The sequence below is a fragment of the Dasypus novemcinctus genome, chromosome 9 (genome assembly GCF_030445035.2).
Source record: "Dasypus novemcinctus isolate mDasNov1 chromosome 9, mDasNov1.1.hap2, whole genome shotgun sequence".
Taxonomy (NCBI): domain Eukaryota; kingdom Metazoa; phylum Chordata; class Mammalia; order Cingulata; family Dasypodidae; genus Dasypus; species Dasypus novemcinctus.
Genome location: NC_080681.1, coordinates 119346053 through 119368705, shown reverse-complemented (window position 1 = coordinate 119368705; position 22653 = coordinate 119346053). Strand labels below are relative to the sequence as shown.

Genomic DNA, 22653 nt, shown 5'->3' with positions numbered 1-22653 from the left:
CTCCTCAGTGGGAGCTTCATGTCGCTCTCTCACCAGTGGCTTTCCTGCCCTGACCAACACCAGTGCCCTCCTACTCTTTCCTTCATCTGCCTGCACTGAAGACCTTGCAATTACTTCTCTATCTGAACAGCATAGGGTAGCTTATTCACTCCCTCTAAGTCCCCCAGACTTCTAGCATGGGCATGAAAATAGTATCTACCTCATAAAATTGTTGTGAAGATTAAGTTGGATAATGTCTATTCAGTTCTTCTAATTGTTGGTATTGCCATCTTCCAACAGTCAAAATCTGATATACTTTCTTGCCCTCTGTATCTTGGGTGCCTGCTGTATTGGCTAATACTTCTTACAGTTATGTCTTGTGTGCCTTCTTCCATTGTTAACTCTATAGTTAATATTTTCTGAGCTGGCCAATGCTGTCATTGACTTCAAGGTCAGCTGGAATTTGGGGAGCAGCAGCATGATTTTTGCATATGGCACTTGAGTGATCCATTCTCACTGAGATTGGAGGTAATTTAGAGCCCGCACTTCCTCAATCATAAGTCTTCTGTAAGCACATGGGGCTGCAGCCTCATGCTGTGCCAAGCCAGGCATGGTGATTTGGCATCTTGAATGGATTGCAAGAAAATCATGCTCAAATAAGGAGCCACTCTAAGCACATTTCATTTTCATCTGCCGTTTATGAAGAAAGGCCACTGCTTTGCATCTAAATAACCTGATGCCCATTTTTAAAATGCGCTCACCCACTCTCTTTCCCGACTCACTAAATCAGGATAAAGAAAAAAAAACACCTTTGTATACAACAGTGCTGAGCAATTTACACACCCTGTAATTCTCGCATAACCCTGGCAACTCTCCCCTGAGCTCCAGCAAGACATTTAATAGAAGGATGTTGTGCTGACATCTCGTATTGTAACAATATTGTTACTATACAGAAATACGCCAGGGTGAATTTTCTAGTACACAGCCTAGTGCTATTAGAAGTGCCGGGGAAATTACCCATTTGTGAGCTAATGAACAGCATTCATTCAGGAATTAGAGTCAACGTTTTGAGTCATGTTTCTCTGTTCATTAAGTTCCAACTCTTGACACTAGCATCTTTAGACTTGGACTGAATTAGCCACGCTTTGGTGATGTCTTTCAACATAGTGTTTCTTGATTCTCTTCTTGGGAAGCATCTTGGCCCTGTGGTGAAACTCACCAGTTTGGAACTCTGATTTTCTGGCTTCAAGTCCCATTTTGGCCACTTTGTACCTGTGTGACCTTGGAAGTGTTAATGATCATAATGGCCAACACGTCTATTAACATATATTGTCCCAAGGAGTGTTCTAAGTACTTTATCTGGCTTGACTCTTTTAATCCTTAATTTTACAACGCTGTGAGGTAGGTATTATTATTATTCCTATAATTATTCCCATATGTAGGTAGAAAACTGAGGCATCATGAGGTTAAATAACTTGCCCAAGTCGTAAGTCCAGTCACTGGCCATGCTGGCGTGTGAACTGGGAGCCTAGGCTCTGGAAGCCCTGTTCCTACCTTGTGTGGCAGTTTGATATTATTTATGAATTCCAAAAAGGGAATATTGATTATGTTTGTAAACTGGTCTGTTTCTCTGGGCATGATACACTTTGCATGTATTAGATTCACCTGAGATGTCTGATTATATTATGCTAAGATAAGGGTTTTGATTCAACCACATCATTAGAGTGCCGCTCGGCGTTGAGTTCCAGCCTCCTTGGACTGACAAAACAGACTCTCACATGAAAGTAGACACACAGAAGCAGATACACAGGAAGAGAGAGTGCTCCATAGACACAACCCTGGGAAGAGAGTGCTGCATAGACACAGCCCTGGCAAGAGAGATGAGCCTGATAGTCTACGGCTGACCTTGTAAAGAGAAAAGAGCAGCTGAGCCCAGAAAGAAATGAGCCCCAGGAAGAGAGACAAGCCTTATGCCAGCCTACAGCTGAGAGTGAAAGAAGCTGGGACCACGGAGCCTTAAGAGGAAGAAGACTGAACCCTCACAGACATTACCCGCCATCTCACGTCAGTATGTGGCAACAGACTTTGGGTAAGAAAGTACCTCTCATGGTACCTTGAGTTGGGCTCCTTAGGGCCTGGTTACTGTAAGCTCCTACCCCAAATAAATATCCTTTATAAAAGCCAACAGAGTTCTGATACTTTGCATCAGCACCACTTTGGCTGACTAGTACAGAATACGTTACCAAGAGTGGAGTTGTGCTTTTGGAATTACCAAAATGCTGAAACAGTTTTATGAATGGGTAAGGGGTATTTTTTGGAGGAATTGTGAGATGCTTGATGGAAAGGCCTAGATTGCTTTGACGAGACTGTTGGTAGTAATATGGAACCTAAAGTTATTTTTGATAAGGCCTTAGAAGGAAATAATTGTTAGATGCTTGATAGAAAAGTCTAGATTGCTTTGAAGAGATTGTTGGTAGCAATATGGACACTAAAGAGACTTTTTATGAGGCCTCAGAAGTAAATGATCAAACTATTATTGGAAACTGGAGGAAAGGAGATCTGTGTTGTAAAGTTGCAGAGAATTTAGCAAGATTATCTCCTGATGTTTTATAGAAGGTAGAATTTGAAAATGGCAAACCTGGGCATTTAACTGAAGAACTTTCCAAAGTAAACTTGGAGAATGCAGCTTGGCTTCTCCTTGCAGCTTATGATAAAATGCTAGATGAGAGAGAGAAGCTGAGAACTGAATTGTTGGGCACAAAGAAACCAAAAACTGATTCTAGAAATTCTAAGCCTCTGGAAATTCAAGCCCCTAGATGATAGTGCCCCATTTGAGAACTTAACTAAACTTGGAACTTGTGAATCAGGATTAAAAATGCAGTTATCTAGGAAAGACTTGTGGAAAGTCTTACTATCTGATGGATTGGACCCCTGCTTCCTGCATGCTAAACCAACAAGCTTTTTGAGAGCTGTATGGACAACGTCACTGTCAGCCTGAACTAAAAGGGACATGTAGGGGAGAGATGGAAGAGAAAATGGCTTTAAGAGGAAAACCATGGAAGCTGAGATCTGGAATTAAGACATCTCCTTGGGCTGAGAGAGGAACCCCACCCATATGTTCAAAGAGGGTGAGTTTGCCCCTGCAGTTGAAGAGGGTGGATATTCCATCCTTCTGTTCAGGGAGAGTTTTGCAACTCCAGGCTACTGAGAGGGTGAAGCACATTCCGCAAGGGTTGGGGAGATAAGATTGACACCTCATAGGTCTGAGAGAGGTGGGCCTGACCCCCATAGGTTAGGGAAGGCCAGGTCACCAACCAGTTGCTCTGAGAGGGTTGGGCCTGTAGGCCAGAGATTAGGAAGAATGCTGTCTCCCCCTCACTGTACTAAAGGGTTGAGACCCTACCCCAAAGATTGGGTAAACTGTGGCCATCACCCCAGCATCCTTGAAGGGTGAAATCTGGAGCTCAGTTGCCACCCAGATGCTTGATGAGGGTGGAACCAAGAAAATGGCCATTGGACAAGGCCGTGAAAAGGGTGGGTCCTCATGAAGCCCCAGGGAGAAGAAACCATCATCTTGGGAATGACTCTTAGACTTTGAAATGTAATGAAGTATGCCCTGCATGTTTTCAAAACTGTAGAGGACCATGATTCATGTTTCCCTCCCACTTTCTCCTTATGGTAATGCAAACGTTTATCCTTCGTCTTTCCCTTTGTATATTGGAAGCAGATAAATGGTTTGTATGTTTCAGTGGTCTACAGCCAGATGGGACTTTGCCCCAAGACAAGCTGTATTTCTATAAACTGATAGTGATGTGAATTTGTACTTAGCATTGCTACTGAAATAAAGTTTTTTGAATATTGTAATGTCTTTTTGGAATTCAGAGGATGGACTTCAGACTAATACACCTCGTACATTTGGCTTAATCTCTTCAAGCATCACCTTTCCAGACTATGGTGCCTAGGATTATTGTAAAGATGAAACATTTGAGTGAGTGCATTTGAAGTACTTTAGCATGTTACCTGGACTTTAGTAAAAACTCAGTTAATAGTGGCTGTTACTGCAATTAACTGCTACTTTGTCGGGCCTTTGCCTTGCATACCTCCAGTGGCATCATTCAAGTAGAAAACAGGGCACCCGCCACTGTGTGTCCTATTGACCTGCATTGCTCTGGATGGTTCAGAGGGTGTAAAGGCTGGAGGTGGCAAGGCCTGATGGGAATCCACAGGAGCCCAGGGAGGTGATGGTGAGGCCAGAATCTGGCATGTGGCAATGGGGAGAGGCAGGAGGAGCCAATTCAAATAAAAGCATCCTTATCAAAGAGTCATCATTTTAGAAAGACCAGCCAGGGTTAGGGCCTACGACCGTGGCCCCAGAAGAAAGCCAAGCCAATCAGCAGAGAGAGCCAGGCCTGGTTGTGGGACCCAGTGCAAAAGGAAAACACAAAAATTAAAAAGAATTTCAAGACCAAGCACGGGGCCCTGCGTGACGCAGGAAGCCCAGGACGCCAGCCCTGCCTCTGCGCAAGTGTCCCGCAAGTAAGAAGGGGCAAGAAGTGGATCCCAGGCCTCCCACCTTGTGAGCTCCTGCAGTTGATCAACCTCAGGCTGCTCTCCAGGAGCACGGCTGAAGGACCAATATGGGGCAGGCAGGAAAAGATGGGCTGGAACGCAGGCGGAACGAAGTGTGATTAACCATAGATACCAAGGGCACTTCAGGGAAGCTGGCGTGGGTAAATTGAATTCGTGGGGTGGCAGCTGCCAGAACTTTCAAAAATGGTCTCTGTCTAAGAAGACTGATGCAGCACAAATGCTCCTAATGTTTTCTTTCGCCTCCAGCGGGTTGATAGAGTGATGAGGAAGGACCATGGAGAGCTGTGAGCATGAATAAAAGATGCTCAGAGACCCAGTAACCCCCAAGGGTGCTTGGAACCAAGGGGCCCTCCATTAAAGCCTATGACCTAGAGGTGGCCGTGGTGACCCTGCTGCTGCCCACCCTCTCCAGCCAAGCCAGAGACATCACCTTGGAGACACGTGAATTCATCGGGAGGTCATGCCTAAGAGTGGGTGGTCATGCAATATGAGGCGTGTGGATAGAGACCTCTACCAAGCGCGCCCGGTGCCTGAGATGCCACCAGCAGAGTCACTTGGGTTAAGATTCCTCCCGGTCAACAGCTTGGCTCATGCGGTCATCTCACCTGGGAAGGTGAGCGTGCACTTCCCATAATACCTTCACAGGAACACATGAATAGATTGGCTCTTTTCTAGCAGAATCCTAGAGAACCAGGACACTGGACAGGTTCGTTCTGATACAGGATGAGGACCTTAATGTCAGGAGCATTCATCCAGACACACATCCCTTCCCTCATGCTCTCCTACCCTCTGTACTGAGCTTCTTCTGGGCTCATGCCTATCAAAGTGCCGGCCTTGAGGTCCGAAGGAGGCCAGGAATCTCGTGGACAGGATTGCGGGGAGGGCTACCCAGAGCAAACCTTGCCTGCCTCGCTCTTTAAAACCAGAACCACTCCCCAGAGGCAGGGAAGTGCGGATATGATTCTGTCCCTCCCTGGCGGGGCCCTGAAACAGACCAGATCTACCACATTCTCGTCCTCTGCCAGGCAAGACCCTGCTTGCCTCTCCAGACCTATCTGCCTCTGCTTCCTGACACGCACCTTCCTTTGCAGGCAAATTAAAACACCTTGCATTTCCCAGCTGCCGAGCCTTGGCTACTCCTGCTCTTTCCACCTGGACCACCTTCTTGAAGCATTTTTACCTGTCAGAGTGTCTGCCATCCTTCAAGATCCGTCTTTCCTCTGCATTCTCCACGTCTCTTGTTTCCTGGTCCTTGTGAGCAGATGGGACCTTGCCCTCCTGTAAGTCTCCTTAAAACCAAACCGCCAGGGCCTCTCTCACTGCCTGTGGCATATCTCACCTCGTACTCAGGTTATTTCTTGTCTTATTCCCTATTCTTATCGTGGGGACAGGAACTCTGGTCTCCTCTTGTTTCATTTTGTTTCGTTTTGTCCCTCGAGCCTAGCACAGCATCCAGTGTGCAGTAAATATATCTAACTGAAGTTTATCCCTCGGCTTCCGAAGTCCTCCAGGTACCAAATAGATGACACCTCTTCGCCATCAGGTCATTTTTGAAATGCTACTTTTCTTTTTTCCCCATTCTTTGTGGGATAATTTATGTTATGAATAAGTGGTCACCACATCTTGGTGTTCCTGGAATTTCCTGACAGGCTCATCCACCGCCCTCCCCTAACCCAAGGTGGGGTATAGAATAAAGGGGCTTTTTCTACTTTTCTTTTAATTGGGATGTAATTCTCATACCATTAAATTCACCCTTTTACAATGCGCAATTCTGTGATTTTTAGTACATTTCCAAGGTTGTGCAATTATCGCCGCTCGCTAATTCCAGAATGTTTTCATCACGCTGAGCAGTGACGGGCTTTTCGTTAGCTTTTGTTTGGAAGTCCTTTGGGTAACCGGCGTGCTATTATCCAGTCCCTCCAGCTGCCCGGGGCTCTTGTACCCTGCCTTCCTGACCAGGTTTTCCGGGAGTTGGCTGCTCCCCACTGGGTGCCGAGGGAGGGCAGGCCTGGATTTCGCCTGTCTTGCTCTCTCTGCTTCCAAGTCTCAGCCTGTTTCACCACCACTTCCTTTCTCTCTTCCGTTACAAATCAGCTTGTGCTTAACAGAGAACCCGACATCCAAACGGCCTTGAGATGCAGCTAAACCGTCCAGCGCCGCCCCTCTCTGACCTGTCTCATCGCCGTCGCTCTCTTTGGACAGCCTTTCTCCTCACATGATTTATTAAGACTTCATCAGCCAGGGCCCACAGCTTGCGGTGGGGAAGGGCTCCCACCAGGTGGGAGGCCCGGGTCCTTGACGTTGGCGGAGGGCACGATGGGAACTTTCCCCGACGATGCCTGTCCTATGGGAAACTTCTCTCCGTGCTCCTTTTTCTGTCCTGAAATGCCCCTCTGGGCCCCAGGTTCATAAAACTTTCCCATCTTGCCTCCTACCTCCGACTGCCATCCAAATCGCCCCTCATCCGCTCTCTTCAGCTAAAGCGTCTGCTCTCTGTGCTCTTAGCTTGCGCACAATTCCCAAACCCCGGGTCACAGGCCCTAGCTGGGGACGTTGCCCTGGTCACGGGCGTGTCTCTGGCCAGGCGTGCCCTGAGGCCCAGGAGAATGCAAAAGCAGGTTGTATCCTGGAGCAGAGCCAGCTCCGGAATATCCGGGGCCTTGTCATCCTGGGGCTGGAGAGCCACAGTCGGTGCGCGGGGCGTGCCCACCCGACCTTGCGGGCAGGAGGAGCCGCCGGCAGCCCCTCACCTCTGCACGCACACGGCTTCGCATTGGGCCCCGGCCGTGGCTGCGGGTCGCCTGTGGTTGCTGTGTACTCTCCGGGCCGTGGGGGTGGGAATCGCCATCCCGGGGAGCAGCTAGCCAGCTTGCCCTCTGTGGGTGCTGCGGGGACTTGGGTTGTCGCCCTGCAGCTGTGCCTCAGGATGCCGGCTCTGGCTTCTTTCAGGCCACTCCTGCTTCTTGCCCTCAAATACCCTTCCCCACACCCCCTACCCAGAGCACCAAGATGTGTGTCAGAATTACTTCCTGGCTGAAAGGATGGATCCTCCACAAATGGCCACCATCTGTCCATCCATCCACCCTCCATCCATTCATTCAGTGGTTATTTACTGAGCACCTATTGTGTGCCAGCTGCTGTGCTGGCTGCTAAGGAAACACAAGCACACGAGACACCCTCTCTGCTCCAGCGGACGGGCAAACAGGAATGTCAGCGACAATGCAGGTTCCAGGGAGCTGGTGGGAGCCCAGAGTGTCCCTTACCTTGGCCTAGAGGGTCAAGGTGACTTCCCAAAGGAGAGGAACCTAGATTTAGCATCATGAAGAAGCGGGGGGTGCAAAAAATGGGAGAGGATGTTCCACGCCAGGGGAGCAGCCTGCGCGTGGCCACGGGACCGCGGGTGGGAAAGGCGGCAGGGGGCGAGGGCCAGGCCTGCCAGGTCTGCAAGTGCCACCGTAAGGCAGTGGAGGCTGTTAAAGGCTCTCAGCAGGAGAGCGGGCGGATCCCCTGGGGCCAGGATGCGGAGAGGCACCAGCCCTCTAAGAGACCACTGCAGTGGTCCCAGCTAGAGATGACCAGGGCCGCAAGTCCAGCCTGTGCGAGGATGTCTCTGGGGGAAACCCGGCCAGCTGGCCAGAGGAGGGAACGGGTTGGGACAAGCCCCGGGCACCCACAACACTTCCCAGACTCCTTTAAGATGTAAAACATCCGGGGCACTTTCTTATCCTTCTTGACTAGCTCTGGTATTCTCCTGCCCTGGGTAGCTTAGCTGGGAACAGAGGGAGACTACCTGGGCTCAAATCCCAGCTCTACCACCGACGAGCTGTGTGGCAGAAACAAATGGATTACTATTTCTCTGTATCTTTCCACAGCTGTAAAATGGGGATATGAGTGTACCTAGGCAGGGGCTTGCTGGAAGATGAAGTGATCAATGTATAAATACAAAGAATAATATTTAGACCAGTGCCTGGTGCATAGTAAGCCCTCCAGAAAATTTGCTTTCATTATTCCTGCTTGGAGCCTGCCCCACCCTCTGTGGCTCAAGGAAAGTCAGAACAGAGCCCAATTTCTATTTGAAAATGGTGAGAAGTTGGGATAGAAGGGAGCTCCTGGGCAGGCCCAAGAGTGTCGTCTGGGCGCTCCTTCCTCTGGCTAGCAAGCCTCATCGCTGGCTGCCTCTCCCCAGTCTGCACCCTACAAGGCACACAGCCTGCAGTCCTGAGGGAACTGAACGCTAGCTTGATTTCTTAAGCCTCCTGCCCTCTGGTCCGCAAGCAGTTACGTCAGCCGCCTTCGCTGAAATCTCACCTCGAGCCTCGCCTTCCCCAGCGTTCCTCGCCGGGGTCCCTGAGGAAGCCGCCTGGTCTGCTGGCAGCTGCACAGACCCTCACCCCAACAGGTTTTCCTCAGTGCTCTCCCGGGGTAACCCTCGGGGGGTCAGCCAGGGGGTCGCCCACTTCATGGGAAGTGCAGTGGGGATTTCTGGCTTTAATCTAAACCAGACCCGATTAGGAGGAACCGAAAGGGTTGTAGAAACTCCTGAAAATCCCCGTGGCACCCAAAACGGAATCTCAGCAGCCGTCCCTGGAGAGGCTGCTTCTGGGGCCGTCATCCACCAGCCTCCAGGGAGTGGGTCTGTGGACACGGAGCTCTGCTGTCCCGAGGCGGGGGCCCTTGACCCCCATTGCTCAGCCTCCTGAGCCAAGAGATGCGCAGTCAGCTCTCAGGAGCCGGCACACGGAGGGGCACGACAGCACCTGCTTCTCGGGCCACGAGGGTTAGACAAGAGCAGTGCCTGGAAGCAGGTGCTGAACCATCGGCGACATGCCGACGTGTGCCCACAAACCACCTCGAGAGCTCGCGCAGGACCTTACCGCGGGCGAGCGTGAGCAGACGCCCCCTGCAGCCCCTCCCGACCGTGCAAGGCACCCGGTGGGGGTCCGCCCGGAGCTTGTAGATTGATTTCAAAGCCTTTTCTAGGGTTTGATTCTCAGAGTTGCTCCTCCTCCCATGAGTTTTCTCTCTCAAACTCAGGCACCGCAGCATCCTCGAAAGTGCCCGCTCTCTCATCCATCAGAGCCTCTGCAATGTGTGCTGAATCGGCCCCACTTCTCTGCCTCGCCCCTGCCCTAAGGGACCGGGTCCCCATCAGCCCCTCTGTCCTCACCTTCTACCACTCGCCCCATGCTCATTCGGCGCTGGCCTCTGGTCTCCTTGCTACCCCCGTGATGTGTCCAGCATCCCCCCAGGGCCTTTGCACATGCTGGTCCCACGGCCTGGAGCACTCGTCCTCTCATTCCCCCATTACTCTGGTCTCTCTTCTGATGGCACCTTTCAGAAAACCTCGTCAAAAATAGGAGCTTTTTACTGCCGTTCCAGTCTTCTTACAGCCCGCTTCGTGTTGCTCTCTGCCATCTCTGTGTTATCTATGTTTTGTTTTCAGTTTGTTGCAGCCCCCCACTAGTGGGCTTCTTGTGGGAGGAAATCTGCCCCCTTGGCCGTTGGCCCTGCCTCTGCTCTGTTCCCATGTGCACTTTGTCCCTCCAGCCTGAAATGCCAAGGCAGCCCCTGTCCAGCCTCTGTGCTCTGGCTCTGGTCCCTTCTCTCCCTCAGGGGTTTTAATCCCATGGGCAAGCTTCTGGGTACTATTCCTGCCAATCTGTACTATATGCCTCAGTCCAGGACACCCGGCCTGTGCATGGTCCTCTCAGACACCCCTCTCCCCACCCAAGTCCAGCCTTCCTCAAGGGGTCAGAGGTCAGACCCCTCCACTCTTCAAACCCAAGGCCCACACCTGCAGAAGCCAAGTGTTCCTGTCCTACCTCCAGACCAGCCTATGGCACCCACGTCACCACCTGTCTACCTGGACATGTGGCCCATGGGTTCAGGGGCCTTGTCCTGCCCAGTTCTGATTCCCAGTCCCTAAAACAGAGCCTGGCATGTAGCAGGTGAGTGATAGAGACTGGTAACCTGGGGAGCCAAGAGTCCTTCCCGCAGCCTGTGGTCCCCTGGTGAGCTCTGGGGTCTGTTTCCATTGCAAAAGGGGACAGAAGCCCTTGAGCCTGGCACCATATGTTGGAAGCTGATTGTCCCATCAGCAAGCCCGGCATCCCGGGATTCTCTCCATTGGGTGTTTCCTTGACGAACCACCTTTTGCACAGTCTTACTAGTTCTCAACTCCAGCCCCCTGAAGGAGCGAGCATAGAAGAGACACAAACTTTACAGCTCGCTCGACCTCCTCCTTTCCCCACCACACATCTGGGGTGAAGAGGAAAGCACCTGAGTCAGCCGAGAGGGGAAAGCACCTACCAGGCGCCTCTGAGCCAAGGAAGACGGTGGAGATGCTTTAGGGGTTAGCAAATCAGTGAATTAAGCCGTGCAGAGGTATGCGCACGTGGTGGGGTGGGCGCTTTAACACACACAGAGGTAGAAAAGGAGAGGGGCTGTTTGAAATGTAATTATGCTTTGACGAGGCAGTGCTAAGGTGGGGACAGTGCAGTGGAATCTTGGAAGCCATCCCAGGAGAAAGCGACTCACCTAAGGCCTTTTTTATTCTGTTCTGCAAATAAAGGTTCTGCCACTTCAAGCGGCAGCGCGCCTGGACCCCCAGGTTCAAATTCTGGCTCCACGTCAAGCTAGTTAGCTACCTGACCACAGGCAAGGTACCTCGCCAAGCCTCAGCCTGCTCCTCTAAGAGCAGGCATCTTACCAGGGTGGGCGTTCCTGGGTCACGTGAGGATTCAGTGACATCATCCCCACAGAGCTCTTGGTTCAGCTCCTCGGAAGGCTCAGAAGGCACGGGCTGGGGATATTTGTTTACAATGTGCCAGGGCCTCTTCCGCGGGTTCCTCAGGACTGACACCATTATTCATCAATCATAGGCCAAGAAGGAGGGACTGATGAGTTTCCCACTTTATAGGTGAGGAAATGGTGGCACAGAGAGGTCAAGAAACCTGCCCGAGTCACACAGCTAGGGAGGGCCACAGGCAGAGTTCAAGCTCAGGCGTGCCGTGGCTGTGCTCCCTCTCCTGCCTCGTTCAATTTGGGATGGACAGCTCCCTGCCAGACCTGGGGCCAGGCACCAAAGTAAATGGAAAGGTGTAGAAAACAAGCTCGCATCTTTGCCTTGCTTGCACTCTTACTGGAAGTTCACCATTCATCATGTCCTTATCTTATAAAGTAGGAAACTAAGTAAGTAGAGCAGCAGCCAAACAACTTCCACAAAGTTCTTCTTAAGGGCTGGATGAACAGAAACCCAGGAGGAGTTAAGTGTATTTTAAACCTCTACAATTTGGGGGGCTATTGGGGGGACACTACAGGATAACCCTCCTCCCTGTCCAATACAGCTTCTTAACATCCCTTTATCTCTAACTTGTACAATACATGCTCAGAGTAGATGTGCAGGGAATACTTGTTGAGTTGAGGTGACTTCAGTCAGCCGAATTGCTTGTGGGCTGCAGAAGATGAAATGGGTATTTTTATCTGTTCTGTCCAGAAGGCTTCATTTGGGACACCTGTGGGAGTGGCTGTTCTGCTTTCAGGTTAGCCGGTTTTTAAAGCTTTCATTAGCTATGATAAATTATTCAAAAAGGAGAAACACCCGGAACCTCTTTAGAGTCCGTGGTCTGGCAGTAAATGAATGGAAAAGTACCTCCAGGTCCGAGGCTAACTTCCATTTAATTTTTAGAGGACCCAGTCGAGTTGTTAAAATGATCAGCAATGGGCCTGGCCAGAGCCAGCTCTGCAAAGAGGGGATGTTATTATCTCCTGACCATTAACTTAATCAGATCAAGTCAATGTCAAGAAAACAAAACTTGTCATGCTATGGCAGGGCTCAGGAAGTAATTAACAAGTAGATTTGACTTTTATCCGGAAACCCCTCAAAAACTTTTTTTTAAAGGAGACTTTAGCTAAATAAAATTTTGAATGTACAATTTAGTTTCATTTCTGGAATCTTCCACATTATTTTACAGGAAACCTTAGAGCCCCTAATCAGGGTTCTTTTTCCATAGCTCATTTCCATATCTTCACGCAACTAGAAAAGAGTTTTAGGTAATAAATATTCCCAAAAGCATGTCCAAGCCTTAAGGATCTGATAAGGTCCTTCTCCTGAATTATGGAGACCTTGTCAGAATACTGTATACCTAAGGAAGCACTAGGTCATGGGAACCCAAGCTGGGCTATAAATAGCCTCTAAAAAGACTCCAGCGTATCCTGGTGGTTTGGCAGACAGTTCCACCATGAGCTAGGCCAGAAGACAGCAGGGATTTAGGGTGGCCGAGAATCCCACCTGGAAATGTCCCAAGGCTGACCCAGTGTTGCAGATCTTAGGTTTTTATGATCTCAAAACCAAGAACTACATGTGACCCCGCCATTCCATGCCTAGGCACATATCCAAGAGAACTGAAAACACACAATAACTTGTACATGAATGTTCAGAGCAGCTTATTCACGATAACCAAAAAGTAGAAACAACCCGAATGTCTGTCAGCTGCTGGATGGATAAACAAAATGTGGTCTAGCCACACAATGGAATCTTTTTTTTTTTTAAAGATTTTTTTTTTTAATTTATTTAATTCCCCACCCCCCCGGTTGTCTGTTCTCTGTGTCTTTTGCTGCATCTTGTTTCTTTGTCCGCTTCTGTTGTCGTCAGCGGCACGGGAAGTATGGGCGGCGCCATTCCTGGGCAGGCTGCTCTTTCATTCGTGTTGGGTGGCTCTCCTTACGGGGCGCACTCCTTGCGTGTGGGGCTCCCCTACACCGGGGGCACCCCTGTGTGGCATGGCACTCCTTGCACACATCAGCGCTGCGCATGGGCCAGCTGCACACGGGTCAAGGAGTCCCGGGGTTTGAACCGCGGACCTCCCATGTGGTAGACGGACGCCCTAACCACTGGGCCAAGTCCATTTCCCACAATGGAATCTTATTCAGCCCTGAAAAAGGAATGTTCTGATACCTGGATGAACCTCAAAAAATTATGCTAAGTGAAAGAAGCTAGACACAAAAGACCCCATATTGTATGATTCCAATTCTATCAAATGTCCAGAATAGGCAAATCCATAGAGACAGGAAGTGGCTTAGGGGTTGCCATGACCTTGGGTGAAGGGGGTAGAGTTTCTTTTGGGGGTGATAAAAATGCTCTGGAATTAGATAGTGGTTATGGTTGCACCATCTCGTGAATGTACTAAAAACCACTGAGTTATATACTTCAATGGGTGAATTTTGTGGTGTATGAATTATATCTCAATCTAAAAATAAGTGTGTGGGGGGAGAGGAAGAACCACAAGGCAGAACTGTGGTGATAAAATGAACCATTCCACCCACGTGGTAAGCAGAGCTGGAGGGCCCTTCCCGAGCTTGTTTCCAGCCAACCCGCTGAAGCCAACCAGGGCAATCTCAGGGCATCTCGACATCGTCATCGTTCTCTCTCTGTAACATCTAAACAAGCTCCTTGGGGGGTTCTTTGCTCTCTGAGCCCAGAAATCAAGACCAGGAGAGAGCCCATGGGACGCGACTACCCCTTCCCCAGAGCGTTGCAGAGAGCTGCGGGCAAACCCGGGTGAGCTGGGCGGGAGCTGACCGAGAGGACGGGGTGCGCCCAGGCCCAGCTCCAAGGTCAGCGGAGCCCTTTAGCTTTCGGTCATTCTGGGCCCTCCCAGGACAGAGAGGGAAGGGCCGGTGATTTAGGGCGGGCGCTCCTCCACGAAACTCCATCCCCAGAGGAGGAGGACAGGCCTCCAGGGCCGGTGCCCGTCCATCACGCCCCGGCTTCCTCTGGCCCGTCTCACGTCGCTGATGAACTTACTGACGCGGGGCTTGCTGCGAGGTCTCGCTTGAGTGCCCCCTTCTCATCGCTGCAGAGGGCCATCCTCTCGGTCCTGCCAGAATCTCCATCACCCTCCGCTTTTAAAAATGCCTTCCAGGAAGCTTTCCTCGACGTTCTCAGGCAGTGGTTCTCAGCCCGGGCGATTGTGCTCCCAGGGGAGATTCAGCAATGTCTGGGGACATTTGGGGTTGCCACACTGCAGGGTGGAGACCACGGACGCTGCTAAACGTCCCACAGCATACAGGACACACAGCCGAATGTCCACACGGAGCGCGGGAAAGCCCGCCTCGCTGTCCAGAGGCTCATGCCCTTCCCCCTTCGCCGTCCACCTGCGCGGCTGGAATACCCTCAGTTTACCTTGAGGACTTCCTCGTAGAGTTTGGTCCCGTCTTGCCAGCCGGCTTCTTGTCAGGGTCAGATAAGATCAACACTAGGACGGCAGGCCCACCCGGAGGGGGCACTAGGAAACGGCGCCGCGTCCCCCTCCTGCTCGCTCTTGCTGCGCGGGTTCTCACGGGCACTCGAAACGCGATGTGGTCGGGGAGCGACAGGGGTCAACTGAGGTCCTGCCTGGCCCCCCCGGCACACGGAGACCCACGCGGAGGCCCGGGGACGCGCCTGGCATCTCCAGGCCTGATGCCCTCGTCACTGACGTGGGAACGTTGATGGGCGTCCCCTCCCCAGGACGGTGCAGATGGAGTACACCCGCGGAAGGGATTCACAGGAAAAGTGGGGCGTTTTCATTCCTGTGCCCAGCACCGTGTCACAACTACCATTTCCTGAGGACGGGCTCTAGGCAAGTGCTGGGCTCAGGCCCTCCCCTCTCCCTCCCCACGCTCTGCCAAGGAAAGTATTTTACACTTTCACTTTACAGGCGAGGGAACGAGGCTTGGAAGTGCAGCGGGTTGTCCTCGGCCACCCGGCTGGGGATTGGCCAGGAGGGATTCAGACCCGGGCCTGGGCGGCCTGAGCCATGTCCATCACCCCCTCCAGCTCCGTGACCGACGGGCAGCCCCACCGCCTGGTGAGTGCCCGACCCATCCCCAGTTGACACACAGGGTTCGAAAAGTCATGAGTCAGAGGCCAGCACGACCCTGGCCAGGGAGTGAGGCGCTGAGCCGCCTTCTCCTGATCCGGAATGGCACAGAGCCAGCTGAGCGCAGAGGGCGGAGCCGGGGCTGCCTCCCACCTGGAGTGTGAGCTCAGCCCCAAGTGCCGTGGCGAGGGCCCTCCTCCAGGAAGGGCGCCTAGCTCTGCCTCTGCTTCCAACCTAGCTCTGCCTCTGCTTCCAAAATGAGGCAGAGTCACGAGTGGGCTCCAGAAACCCACCCTTGTCTGGGAGCCACTGCAGTGCTTTACGACCTCACTTCTGGGCCTGGGGAGGGGACCCAAGGCCTCGCCCTGCTGCCCCCTCCGTCACAGGAGTGGGTGACTTGGGGCCACTGGATGTGGTCAGCAGGCCAAGAGCCTCGGCGGCCTGCCTTCTGTGGTCTGGTGCGTTTGCCAAGCTACATCAGACCCAGTTACCTGTCATGTCCTAGGCCGCGTCCCAGAGTGAGCAGTTTACCTGGACCCGCCTGTCCACCATGCTGCAGATGCCAACACTGGGCACTTCCACGGTCCTTTATCCCCTCTCCAGCCTTTCGCCTGGAGTGTCCCATTCCTGCACCTGCCATCTCCTGATCGAGTGACTTTTGCCTCTGGGTCTAGCCCCAGAGCTCACAAATGGTTCCCACTGAGCCCTCAATACCATCTTTGGATGTGGTCTGTGCCACCCCCTCTGCCCTTGGCTCAGAGCAACGACAAGTTTCAGGTAGAGATCTTGGTTGCAAGGAAGAGAACCCTAGAAAATGTAAGCAGAAGGGGAGTGGATTAGAAGGCTACAGCAGAGCTCTCCAAATCAAAGGAACAGCAGGGCTTAGAGGGGTCCAGACTCAGGGCAGCCTGGACTTGCAGGTAGCAGGGGCCCCCGGCCAGTCTCGTCCGGGTGATGCTGCTGGGCTGGAGGAGCACCAAGCCCTTGAGGCCTTGTATCTCCCCACCCAAAACTCCACTGCCAGGGCCAGAACAGCTGTTGGCCTCGCTCAGGCCCAGCAGGGCCAGCCAGCCTCAGGGGCGCCCCCCACAAAATCGGGGTGCTATTGTCAGAACAGGGTGATGGAAGCAAAAGTAACATGTCAATGCGCCGCCCCTGTTTGTCCCTGACCGCCCAAGTCTCCACCCCCAGCTTGCTGCGGGAAAGGGAGGCCTGCTCCCTGCTTTCCCTTTGGGAGGAACCCGATGGGCTCTTTGTCCCTTTTGATATTGTAGAGATATTGGTAATAGTGGCTCCATACTACATGACACCAGAGAGTCCGGAGGGAAGCTCGAGCTCTGGGTATTACAGCATACGTTGGAGATATTGCAGGTTCAGTTCCAGATCACCGCAATAAAGTGAGTCACATGAATTTTTTTTTCCCAGTGTATGTAAAAGTTACACTTTCACCATTCTGTAATCTATTAAATGTGCAATAGCATTATCTAAAAAATAATGTTTATACTTTAATTTAAAACTACTTTATGTTAAATAAAAAAAGCTAACTACCAACTGAGCCTTCCCTGAATCATAACCTTTTTGCTGGTGGAGGGTCCTGCCTCGGTGTCGATGGCAACTGACGGATGGAGGTAGTGGCTGCCGAAGGCCGAGCTGGCTGTCGGTTTCTTAAAATAAGACAGTGATGCAGTTTGCCTCATTGATTGTCTCTGCCTTTCACAGAAGACTTCTCTGTAGCATACGATGCTGTCTGATAGCATTTACCCACAACAGAACTTCTTTCAAAATTGGAGTCCATCTTCTCAAACCCTCCCACAGTTTTATGAGGAAAGTTTATGCACTAGTCTAAATCCTTTGTTGTTATTTCAACAATGTTCACAGCATCTTCACCGGGAGGAGTTTCCATCTCAAGAAACCACTTTCTTTGCTCAACCATGAGAAGCACCTCCTCATCCAGTAAAGTTTTATCAATGGATTGCAGCAATTCAGTCCGATCTTCAGGCTCCACTTTTAATTCCAGTTCTCTAGCCATTTCTATCACATCTGTAGTTATTTCCTCCACTGAAGTCTTGAACCCCTCAAAGTTACCCATGAGAGTTGGAATGAACTTCTTCCAAACTCCTGTTACTGTTGATATAATTGACCTCCTCCTGTGAATCACAAAGGTTCTTAATGGCATCTAGAATGTTGAATCCTTTCCAGAAGGCTTTCAATTTACTTTGCCCAGATCCATTAGAGGAATCACTAGCTAGCTATGGCAGATATAACCTTACAAAATGTATTTCTTAAGTAATAAGGCTTGAAAGTCTAAATGACTCCTTGATCCATGGGCTGCAGAATGGATGCTTAATTATCAGTCCTGAAAACATTAATCTCATACATTTGATCAGTGCTCTTGGGTGACCAGATGCATTGTCAATGAGCAGTAATATTTTGAAAGGAATCTTTTTTCCTAAGCAGTAAGTCTCAACAATGGGCATCAAATATTCAGAAAACCATGTTGTAAACAGATGTGCTGTCATCCAAGCTTTGTTGTCCCATTTACAGAGCACAGGCAGAGTAGGTTTAACATCATCCTTAAGAGCCCCAGGATTTTCAGAATGGTAAATGAACACTCGTTTAAACTCAAAATCACCAGCTGCATAAGCCCCTAACAAGAGAGTCAGCCCATCCTTTAAGATTTGAAGCCAGGCATTGACTTCTGCTTTCTAGCTATGTAAGTCCTAGTTAGAGTCTTCTTCCAATATAAAGGTGTTCTGTCTACACTGAAAATCTGTTGTTTGGCATAACCACCTCCTTCAGTTATCTTACCGAGGTCTGGATAACTTGCTACAGCATCTACATCAGCACTTGTTTCTTCACCTTACACTTTTATGTTATGTTAAACCTCATAAATCAACCTCTCCTACCTTCAAACTTTTCTTCTGCAACTTCCTCACCTCTCTCGGGCTTCATAGAACTGAAGAGTTAGGGCCTTCCTCTGGATGAGGCTTTCGTTTAAGGGAATATTGTGGCTGGTTTGATCTTCTGCACAGACCACTAAAACTTGCCCCATATCAGCAGTAAACCTGTTTTATTTTCTTATCATTTGTGTTTTCACTGGTGTAGCATTTTAAATTTCCTTCCAGAGTTTTTCCTTGGTATTCATGACTTGGCTAACTGTTCAGCTCAAGAGGCTGAGCTTTTGTCCTATCTGGGCCTTCAGCATGCCTTCCTCATGGAGCTTAATTTTAAGTTTCAAGCTTTTGATTTAAAGGGAGCGATGTGTGATTCTTCCTTTTACTTGAACACTTAGAGGATATGGTAGGTTAATCATTGGCAGAATTTCAATATTGTTGTGGAATAGGGAAGCCTGGGAAGAGGCAGAGAGACAGAGGAATGACCAGTCGGTGGAGCTGTCAGCACACACCCAACGTGAACTACGTTAGCCTCCTCTATGGGCATGGCTCATGGCATCCCAAAACAATTACAATGGTAACATCAAAGAGCACAGATCACAAATCACCATAATAATAACGAAATAGCTGGACATATTGCAAGAATTGCCAAAATGTGGCACAGAGACATGAAGTGAGCCCATGCTGTTGAAAAAAAATGGCACCGATAAGCTTGCCTGACACAAGGTTGCCACAAACCCTCAATTTGTGAAAAACACAGTATCTGCAAAGCGCAATAAATAAAGGTATATTGTTGAATGTGGGTATGCTTTGGTCATAGCCAGATTCAGAATGGTGTCCTGGCTCTGCCATTATATACTGCTGTGATTTGGGGCAAGCCATTTAACCTCTCTGAACCTCACCTTTAAATGGGAAGAAAATTGTACCTCCCTTGCAAGGTTTTTGTGAAGGTTGAAGAGTGTATTAGTCAGGGTACAAGTTAAAATGCTGTAACAAAATTTCTGAAGGGCAATAAACAAGTTAAAATTGTGTATTTCTCTTTTGTTAATGTCTAGAGGAGGGTGGCCCGGAGTAGCTCTGCCCCATGTGGTTGTCTAGGGATCCAGCTTCCTTCTACCTTGTCACACAGCCCTACAGTCAAAGCTGACTCTCCATCCCCTTTGCAATCTATGAGAAGGAGGGAATGGGGCAGTAGAAGTGGCTTCTTTCAACAGATGTGCTCAGTATGTTCCCACAGCTCTGCTGCTCACATTCCATTGGCCAGAACTTGTCACATGGCCCTATTTAGCTGCCACGGAAGCTGGGAAAATGGAATCTCTAGGAAACTATTCCATATGCCCCACTAGATTGGTGGGAGTTGTCAAGCAGGTAGAGGGAAGAAAAATATTCTGTAACTGCAAAACCAAAGGGGAATGGATGCTGGCAGACAATTAGCAGTCTTTACTGCCAATGAATTAATGCAATTACAGAATAATTAGCACAGCCTTGGTGCATAGTCAGGACCCAGTAAATGGCAGCTGTCATTTTGGGAAGTGTCGTTCTTCAGAGGAACAGGCAAATGATGTCAATGTCCCTGAAGGCCAGGCCAGAACAGGAATGTGAGAGCATGGTCCCTGGTGCACTTTCGTCTAAGGTCTCTCCCCTGAGAGGCCCCTGGACAGCTCCCTTCCCTCTCAGCATCTAACGCCAGTTCATTTGGACCCCATCGCTCCAGAGAGGTGCTAGGCGAGACTGGCACTGAGCAGGAGGGGGTCTTGACAAACAGCCTGGCATGTCAGCCAGTGCAGGGCCATGTTCGTTTTTTTTGACATTTAATTATATTTTTTCCTCATCGGCTGTCAGGCCAGCTTCTTGACAGGACACTGAATCATGTTTGAAGAGTCGTCCCCCGTGGCCGCCTTCTCATTTGGGCCACCTCAGCTGGGCGGCTCTCCAAGAAAACAGGCTTGGGTCTGGCTGGCGGGGACCCTGGGAGCCAGAGGGGGCCGCGTCTGCAGGCATCGCCCTGCATTTGCTTCTGCGTCCTTGGCACCCAATGCAGCCGTTCAGAGCACCCGCTTCGCTGCTGGCTTGAAGGAATTTGGATCTGTACAAAACCTAAGCCCCACGCGCTGCTACTGCAATCCCTATCTAACCTTATCCTGTTAGTGGAGAATATCTTGAGAGGCACCGAGCGGCACCCTTCATCTCTGCCCTTAGCACTGTGCCAGCCCTGGCTCCGTGTGCGTTACATGTACAGGCTCTCCCTCCCTGTCTGAATCAATCACATGATCAATAACAAACAGCAAGACTCCAGACAGCCAGGGATACCTGTACCAGTTTACTTCATCCTCATAACAACCAAAGGAGGCCAGTCCTGTGATTATCCCCATTTTACAGATGAAGAAACCAAGGCACGCCGAGTTAGATGGCACCCCCGAGACCACAGGACTAGTTCGTGGCAGAGCTGGGTTTGAGCCCACGTCGTCTGGTTTAGCGTTTGTACCCATCGCTAGGCAGACGGGCTTGGGGGATAGGTGCTCACCCGCCATTCCGCCCTCCTTCTCGTGTGCCTTTGTGTCCCCCAGAAGCTGGCAAGCTGGAGTCTTCTCGCCTAGGACTCCCTTGCAGCTAGGGCTCTGGACATGATTCAGGTTTGGCCACGTGGATGAATTCCCGAGGCTGGAAGGAAGAAGGGAGGCAGAGCCCACCTTCCTGCTGCTTCCACACCTTTACAGGAAAGCACATTTGGAGGCACTTGATGTCTCTGCCGTAGCTTCAGCAGCCGTGCCCAGGCACGGCAGGGCTAGGAGGGGGTGTGGCAGGGCTAGGAGGGGGTGCAGCACATCCATTTTGCTGATGCCGGTCCTGATAGGCTCAGCTTGGTGTCAGGGGAAGCAGCGGGAGGGTGGGCTTCAGAGGTGGGAAGGGTTAGAGCTGGAAGCAGCTGATTCACGAAAGAGGCAGCAGCCCCCTCGGGGGCCCAGGTCAGCGGCACGGCTTTGGAAGTCATTCCTGAGTGCTCTGTCTCTTCAGCTCTCCCTGCAATTCCATAACCCATTTAATATCCTGTAATAAATACCTTCCTGCCAAAAGTAACCAAAGCCGAGTCTGTCCTCTGAACTGACTCGGATCAATACAACGCTAGAGCAAAATATCGTCTTCATTACCAATAAAGCTAATATTAGAGAAGGTGTCCTGTTATCTGGAGGCAAGTGGACATATTTACCCCAACACAGGTAGGACTGGCCTGGAGCAGGTCCCACACCCCTCGGGACAGAGCCGGTCCTCAGCTACCTAAGTCGTGGAGGAGCAGGACAGAATATAAACCTCCTGGGTACAGCTTCCCCCTGAAAGAAAGCAGAGAGGAAGGGACTGGCTGTATGTGCCCAGAGTTTTATCCTGAACTCGCCAGGTAAATAAACCAGTCCTACCTGGGGCAGCAAGGGAGGGGGTTGGAGTGATGGATAATGAATGAGGAGCTTAAGGAGGGAATTGGCTCAGCGTTTTCCAACCATGAGATTTTATGAGTTCAAGAGTGAAGATTACGAGCATGAAATTGCTGTGTGCAGGCAGAGGTGGTGTGTGTTAGAGATCTTATGACTCTGGGTATAGTGAGAGTAAAGCACGCCTTGGTGGAGCCCTCAAGGGTGGAGACATCATTCCAGATGAAACAGGTTTCTAAATAACTGATGTTTTGCCCCCTGTAGAGAAAATCTCTTAAAATGTCACCCTCTGAAGCTGGACATCTTCCTGAGATGTGCTGTTACAAAAAGAAACTATATTATATAGGATGGGCTATAGGTAGCAGTATACTCAACTAACAGCAGCTTAAACAATTTTCTTACACAACAAAAAGAAAGTCTTCCAGGGTTTGTTTAGGGCTTAACAATGTCGTCAAGGATCCTGATTCTTTCTGTGTTTCCTGCCCTCCATCCTCAACATGTTAGAGCAAACCTTCTCTCATGGTCACAGAATGGCTGCCACTGCTCCTAATATCATGTTCTTCCTCACAAGACCTTTACCCAAGCAAAAAGGAGGGGTGGCAGTGAAAAAAAAAAAAAACAAAACAAAAAGGACTTTTCTTCTAATGGGGGTCTCTGTTTTATCAAGGAGGAAAATCTTTCCCAGAAGCTTGCCCTTCTATTTCCTTGCTTGAGACAGGGTCACATGCCCACTTCTAGTCCAGTCACTGGCAAAAAAGGAATGGGATGACTCTGGCTGATTTTGACCAGTCCTGGGGCTAAACTCAGTATCTCCTGAACAAAATCAGGGTCCTGATCGCCTGGAATAAGGGGCAAGGGTATTGGCCAGGAGGCAGTACACAGTGTACCCTGGCCTTGGCACCC

At 50.4% G+C, this 22653-nt stretch overlaps 1 protein-coding gene across 2 annotated transcripts in view; it reads left to right on the top strand.

The window, feature by feature from the left end:
- KAZN (kazrin, periplakin interacting protein) overlaps positions 1–22653 on the top strand; it is a 1179259-nt gene that overhangs the window by 863564 nt on the left and 293042 nt on the right. The window lies entirely within an intron of this gene.